This window comes from Leuresthes tenuis, unplaced genomic scaffold (genome assembly GCF_036924035.1).
Source record: "Leuresthes tenuis unplaced genomic scaffold, fLeuTen1.0.hap1 SCAF_10, whole genome shotgun sequence".
Taxonomy (NCBI): Eukaryota; Metazoa; Chordata; class Actinopteri; order Atheriniformes; family Atherinopsidae; genus Leuresthes; species Leuresthes tenuis.
This window is the reverse complement of record NW_027325364.1, coordinates 8,875,072-8,883,260: the sequence shown is the minus strand read 5'-3', so window position 1 is coordinate 8,883,260 and position 8,189 is coordinate 8,875,072.

Below are 8,189 nucleotides of genomic sequence, written 5' to 3'. Positions count from 1 at the left end.
CAAGTCAAGGTGTTTCACTTTAATTACACTGGGCAAGGTCACCCCCTAGCTTACTCACCCTCACACAGGAGGAGGAAGGAGGAGGGCGACTACAAGGAGGTGATGGTGGCAGAGGTGGGGGGGGGGGGGGGGGGGGGGGGGGGTGCTCAGTGAGCTCACGGCTGTATTTACATTCTCATTTTCAGTCACCAAGTGACATAAACCTCTGGTTACACACATAATGTAAAAGAAAAAAAAAAGGTGTGTGTGGGGGGGGCAAAGAGTTTAAGAAATATCCTGAAGATAACATACATCCAGGCTTGAATACATACACAGAACACAAACAATACATTTTTCAATAGTCACAAACAGAACACAAGCAAACACAAACAACCACACATTCCCTGACAGGCCAGTTTGTTCCAAATAATCCCTAGTGACAAAATAAACGGCATGGTGTATGAGGTTATAGCCTTAATGGGCCATACACCATTGAGGTGACATAGTGTATTACACACCCTTAATGTGACACCTATTGCCTACTGCACTTTCAACCAGGTCTATCTGCCTGTTTTTTTCCCGGGGCCTTGGTGTTGTACAGTGGAACTGACAGACTGAGAGTTTGCAGTGTGCCTGTATGGTGTGAGTAAACTCTGTCCGGAGAGGCTGGACACGAGAGAGTAATTTCATCAGACAGGGCTAAAGTCCTCTCATCTTTTTTTTTTTTTACCTTTATCCTTCTATCAATTATTTTTGGACCAGTGGTGGACTAGACTTAGTGTGAATATTAATTAATTAAGAAAAGTAATTTCAAGGCACTTAATTTTGAGGAAAAACAGTAAATGGTGAGACTGTTTTATAAGTTGGTAGAAACAGTAGGGAGACTTACAGCTCTAATACAAACAAAGCAGAAATAAAAATGAAAAAAAATGTATATATATATATATATATATATATATATATATCTTGCAATTGCACACATCTACTAAAAAGAAAAAAAAATCTTTCGAGGTGTACTCCAGGGTGAGCTTCAAATGCATTCAAATTATTGCCTACAGTACACTTATTATAAAACATTTCCTATAAACTGCCCATATTTAATCAAAAAAGATGCTTTGAAAAAGAATATTGTATGCGTGAGAGAAGCTGTCTGCCTAAATGAACTTGTATTGAACCTTTTAGAAACAAACGAAAGAACACATTGACGAGTGTATTTTAATAAAGTGGGAAATATAAACCTAATCTTATTTTAGAAAACACTCTGTAAGCCTCTGCCTCTAAGACCACACATGCTCTTAACCCTCAACACATTTACGTGAAAGTGTTTGCTGCACAGATTTGATGTCAGGCTGTCAGTTAAAAGCAGCCTTACCTTTCTTATCAGCATCACAGCTTTACCCGTGAAAACTGCAGTCATTTAAAAAAATAGAAGAAGCGGGAGGGTGGGAGTGAATGAGAGAAAGGGGAATAAAAGACAGAGGAGGTAGAGAAAAAGAAGGAAGTGCCTTCGGGGGAAGTTATTAAAGAAGGTGCAAGCTGGCTGGCTTGGCAGCAGTTCAAAGGGGTGGATCCCCTTGCCTCCCTGCACCCAAATGGCAGTTGCTGGCACCACTGCTAAACACACAATGCCTTGTGGCAAAACCGTGTCTTTCATTGACAGATGAGCAGGGAAAGGCAAGGAAAGGAGGGAGGGAGGAGGGAACACAAAATGCCGCTATTCAGTTTTTCTTTTTTTTTATTTTGAGGTGGGAAAAATAGACTTAACCTGAAAGAGGTGTGAGCCCCCTAACCAGTTGTCAAAGGCAGAGATCCTCTAATACAAACACATACAAACACACAAAGAAACATGGCAAATATGGCTGTTACCAGCAGTGGGAGCATTAGTAGAGGAACTGATAATTATGAGTGAGAACAGGGGGATCGTCCCCACTGAATAAAGAGTAAAAATAAAAAAGAAGAAAAAGTAAAAAACATGCCAGCTAAAACAGTGACCAACATGTTTGGTCTGGTGAAAGAAATCACAGTTAAGATATTCTTAAGGTCATCTCAACTATGATTGTGTTAAATGACATTGAGGCTACATTTTTTAACTTGAGATACAATTTGCTGAATACATATTAAAAGCATTCACTCAAATTTATTTCCTCTGCTTCAACCAGTTTGACACCATCCTTCCTCACAGCCACAAGGTTAACATTTTTTATTGGATACAGACCCTTGAGCTTCAGTCAATGCTGCTTGTCAATAGTTTTTATTAATAAATGGATTTCAGGGGATTTATATTATTCACAAGAATGCTAAACATGCAGTCAAAGCAAGGCAGGCACATTAACCTACTGTGCATCAGTAACACAAGCTTTTGTTTGGTGAATACATGTCAATAGAGAGATATAACATACATAACAGCTTTAAGAAGATCTGGGATTATTATCTACTCCAGTTACAAAAAGGAAGAGGTACATTCATATGAATTTGCACACAGAAAGCATTGCAAATCTGCCTCTGAGGTTACACTCGCCCTCACATAACCAAACAGACATGCATGTTTCAACAACTGCCCATGCTGTCAGCTTATAGTTGGATTTATTAATACATATATTAAAAGAGGCATATACGTTAGCCCTGAACCTGCAAGGCCAGAGCAAGGCCATGAGGAGCATCTAAAAAGTCTTAACTCAAAAAGCATTCATAAGAACCTATCCACTGAAGGAAGGTGAGATAGTGGGACGGGTATTTAAAACATTTTTTTTAAAAAGAAGCATTATTTGAATTGTAATATGCTCGTATTAGCCAAATTTATTATACTGCAAAAACAAGTGCCAGGCCCCAATTTGACAAAACTATCACAGGAATTGCTCCTAAAATGTGTGTGTGTAGGATGTAAATGATCATTTTTATCACCATCATCCTTAGGTTTTGTTCCACCCCATTTTCAATCTACTGAGTACTAAGCAGGTTGCCCAATTACATCATCCAGGACATTTATGTGTGTGATGATACAGATAACTGCATTCTTTTAAGGAATCTTCTCCTCGACCCCCTCCATTTCAAACGCAGGAACCAGTGGCTAAAGTTACAGGAAAGAGATTTCACACGCTTAAACAGCCCTGGTAAGGAGGTAGTACTTTTGAGACAGATTTCAGATTCTTAAAGTATTCCAAACAGAATTAATGTCCACAAATAGCCTGTAAAATCTACAATTTTTAAGCTGTACTGAAGGAATTGTTCCTGTCTGTAAATACAATATTTAAACTCTACAATTAATGCCCGCATAAATCATCTGAGCATACAAAGTGCAGACCACGAGCTGTGATGGTCAAACAAACTTAGAACGAATGACTTGGTCTGACTGTTATAAGAAAGAAGTGAAATCAGAGAAATACAATGTTAATCTCTGATTAATTTCAAAGCAGTTATGCTCCAAATTTAAAGCATAAATAAAATATTTAAAAAACATAGAATTGTGTAATATGAATCCATTTCAAATGAATGGAGTTGAGGCGCCCTTCCTCGTTAGTATCTTGGTCTGATCAGCGCAGGAGTGCTGCCTCCACTGCAGACAACAAATGCATGAGCAGCAGCAGTCATGATAACAAAGAAGTGACAAAGAAGTGACATAAAGCAGTAAAACGAAAAAAAACAGTTATGTTTGAAGACACAAATAAAAACAACCACAACCTGTAAAAGTGTGTAAGATGAAAAGATTTTGAGTTAAAACAGCCGTTTGAACTTTCTGTGTAGGCAGCTATGATCAGTGTGCCAGTGCTGACACTCCAGTGAAGACTGTCGGGCCAGCAGACATGTTCATAATTAGCCAAATCTATCCAAAATCTTACAGTGGATATACAAAACACCCAAGGCTAAAATAATATTTTAGCTGCTAGAAAAAGCCCCAGGCCTTTAAGATATGGGTGCTGTAAGTCAAAATGCACCTCAAGCTAATGATCTTCCATTAGGCCCACTGCTCCTGGCCCAGTCCCTACCACTTAGCCCTAACCCTCTGTTTTGTAGGTGCACAGCAAGGGCAGTGTGTGTCCTACTTCACTGTGGGATGGAGGTCTAGGGTGAAGTGATATGGTTAAATTCTTCAAAGGCACACTTAAAATAGAGTATTAAGAAGAATTTCTAATAATCTCAACACACAATCAACACACGGTTTAATAATGGTATCGCTGGTTGGCGGGTAGCTAAACTGGTTGAACAGACACCCTATGTGCTGAGGTTGAGAGTCCTCATCACACTGGGCCTCGCTATGAATCCCAGCATGTGGTTCTTTGCTGCAGACATATCCTCGCTCTGTCCAATGTCCTGTCTGCTCTCCACTGTAAATAAAGGCCCCATTACGTATGTACAATTTGTTAATTCAACAACCACTGAAGTAATTAACCTTATACATGTCGGAAACAAAATGTTTTTGCAGTCTATTAAACACACCACAAACTGTTCCACCAGTACTATTAGAGATATTTTTGTTATCTTACATTTCACCAATATATTGCAGACACCTGCAAAAAGGATGCATATAGCCCGTACAGATCACTTTATATAAGTTATCATCCTTTGGTATCTAGTTGTTGGACATATCTAAGCGTTGGTAATGCATAAACACACTTAAACTGTCAGCAGAAAAGGATTTAATCAGGTTGTATTAGGGGGTAATCCCTAATTCAAAAAGGTACATATGCAAGCAAATTTTGGTTTAAAATGGTATATGAGAGACTGCAAGCAGCTCCTGATTCTGTAAAGAGAATAAGTGACAAATAAGTGACAATTAGCTTCTTGAAGAGGCCTCCCATTCCATAGAAGAATATTTCAACTACTACCCCCTCAGTTTCAAGGGCAAAGGGGAAGAATTAAAGGGAAGAGGTAACACTAATAAAGTGTTTATCTTTTGTCCCTTTAGTATTTCTGGGAAAAGCAATGTACCCTCAACTCCTAAATTGACAAGCAATTACTAAAAATACGAAACAATAGTGAAGGCAGTTATGTTACGTCTTTAACATATTAGATACTTTAATAAAAACAGTAATTATGCAATAATCAAAAGCTGGGCAATAAAGGTGTACTTAGCATTTACTGGCTACTTCACAACCGTTTGTCCCATGGTCTCGTTTTCTCCATCTCCCACATGTTCTAATAGGGTAGAACAAGAAATAAGTCTGACCGGTCTGTGAGCTTCTGCAGAACTCCCACGGTACACTTAACTCACCTTAAGTCCACAGGGAAATGCATCTGCACTAAAGACACAAGTATGCTTTACAGGTCTCTGTCACAGAAAATGATAAACTTCTCCCACTGCTCAGTAGGTAGGATGAGTGGAGAGCAAAGTTTATGCCACAAAAGCAGGCAGATATTTGTTCGATCAAGTATCACCAAAATTAGTCCCAACTCAGTTTTACTTTCTTTGCTCCTCAGTCATCATTATCATGCAGCACCTCACTATTATCTTCAAGATAATCCAGCTATGTTTGTTATCAGAATTTTTTCATTGTTCATTTTCCTTCATTATCAGTTACATGTCATACACTGGCTGTGGCTTTGTTGCTAGCTTGTATGACTCTGTGTTACTCAAACACCACTGATGACATGCAGAAAGACATTTATGACAGATAGAAATATATACAATAGATTATTCATATAATAATAGTTTTTGTCGAGATTTTTGCTGGAAGAGCATATAAAAAGCACTGGGATTTATTAGTTTCAACATTTGTGGAAAACATCTTAGTCCTAATTTGGGAAACTGATCTAGGACACATCATGTCACACCATTATGTGGTCTGAATATTCTCTCCCTGTCTGTGTAAAACAGAAACAGTTGTCAAGCCATGGCCAGCTCAGTCACGCGGCCACTGAACTCCGAACAATGACCTGAATGTAATGACCGATGACACACAAGGAGTGTGGATGCTTTGCAGGAAAGAACCCAAACTCCATCTGTTACTCTGCCATATTAGAGGAGGAATTTTATTTTTTTTAATTATAGAAACACGCAAGGCTCTTTACATTTGAGGGGCAGTTACAGCACATTTCCCTCAATTGAAATGCTTTTTTTCAAATACTGATTCATTTTATGAAAAATGTTAGGCACGTGGCTCTTTTGTTCATTATTTCACATTGTTGCCTTTTCAATGCCTTTAAAGTGTAGTTGTTTTTTGTACATTTTACTTAATTGTGGCAATGGACTGGCTTCACATCTCTAAACTATTATTTTGAGTGTGGTTTATTTTACAAAAAAAGATTAAACTGACTGACAGTTATTATTCAAAAATGTTCTGTATAATGCAACAATATTGTTGTTTTTTTCTTTTAGCCATGCTAATTATGTTGTAAATATCTAAAGTGTGACACTAACAACAGAGGGGGGCTTTCTGTGATACAACACATAAACGTATACAGTATTAAGCTTAATCAGACAGGCGATTAGCTCCACAGTTATCAGGTAAAGACAACTACTAATCAGCTGAGGGATTTATCTAAAACTTGCATTTAAAATTAAAACAACAAATAACTCCTCAAGGTGCATTGAATTGCAGCCTCCTCTGTATAACATCAAATCTAATACCTTTGTTTTTAGGTCAGTTGATCGGATTCTTTTTTATATTTGGCTTTTTCGTAAAGTCCTTCCACACAAGAAATTTGAGTTGACAAAAGTATGAATATTTGGGTGTGTGTGCATACTTGCATTTGTGTAGGTCCCATCTTAAAGGACATGTCATGAGTGAGGGGTTTTAGTCAAATCGGCTAGGATGAGAATCTCTTCATAGTGAGCACAGCTGCCAGTGAGGGAAGGGTGAGAGGGAAAGGAACAGTTCCTGTTTTAAATGTATTTTCTATAACACTTTCTCAATTAAAGGCCCTTTTTACACATAGCACTCTGCTAATAACATAATGGCGAGTAAAATGTCATTGAGTGGTGTAATGTACCTAAATCCTTCACTCGCATTTTTAATGCTTTCATAATTGGAGTCTACTTTGGAACATAGTGGCACACAAGAGGCAGCGGTGGAAAGGCAAAAGGAAATGATTTGTAAAGATGTCCACGGTGGAAATAATAACTAGCCTCTGTGCTAATGTAGGGCTCTTTGCAAAAAGGGGAGGAAAAAACATGCTGCTAATTGAGTTTGCCTGAAAAAAAGACATTTAAAACTCATCATTTCATTTTACAGTCCTTTCTGTGGCACATTTTGTTTAGAAAGGGGAAGAGGAACGTTCGTGGTGTTTCACATCCATTTGGAGGTTAATGGTCAAGTTTCAGGCTTTTAAATTTGGTAAAAACTACACTGAAAGGATTTGCTTTAATTAATTGCAAAGTGTGGATTTTTTTCCCCACAGTACATGTGAACTTTTGCCATTCAAAACTTATCTAAAAAAAATTTTAAAAATAAAAAAAATCACCCCACTTATGCAAGATAAATAACAGTTTTAGTCCTTTTTTTAGTTGCAGTTAGAGTAATAAGATCATTTTGCCAAAACAATTTTCCTGAATTTAAAGATATCTTTTGAATAATCAACACATAACTCAAAACTAAATAAGCACTAAAATGTACCCTAAATTGCTTTCTGCTTTAGGTTTTGCATTTGAAACCTGTCACTTTTTTTCTCTATTTGCTCTCTCTGTTTTCTAGAGGTAAAAAACTGATTAGAGTGGACTGCCATTGATTTGTGAGACCATTCTAAGACCTATACATTACTTTTGACCATAATGACCCCCAGCCCTGTCTAAACACAGGCCTTAATGACTCATGGTTTCTGGGCGCACTCCATGGCTATAGGGCTCTGCAGGCTCTGGCCAGGGCAGAAAGAGGACACCACACTTCAGGATTGAGTGGACTCCAAGCAGACATTAGTACCCTTGCTTCTGGGTTGTATTGCATCAATGTCAGGGGATAAAAACATGTCCTCCATCTTCAAAACCACACCCTGAGGGATGACAAAAGCACCTGCAGACCCCTTATCTATCAAAAGATAATGGCCAAAGTTAAATCAGTCTTTCTCCGAGAGCACTGAGCTGTTGTGTTGCAGCAGGATGTGGCAAGTGGTACAAATTAGCTGTGGCCTCGTTACTCGTAGATAAGCTATTATCCTGAAGCAGCACTACATCTTTTTTAACGCTGTCTGCCTTTTCCACAAAAACGCAAAAAAAAAAAAAAAAAAGGAGGTCTGTTGCAAAAATATATCCTCAATAAAAAGAAACGCCAAAAAGGGAG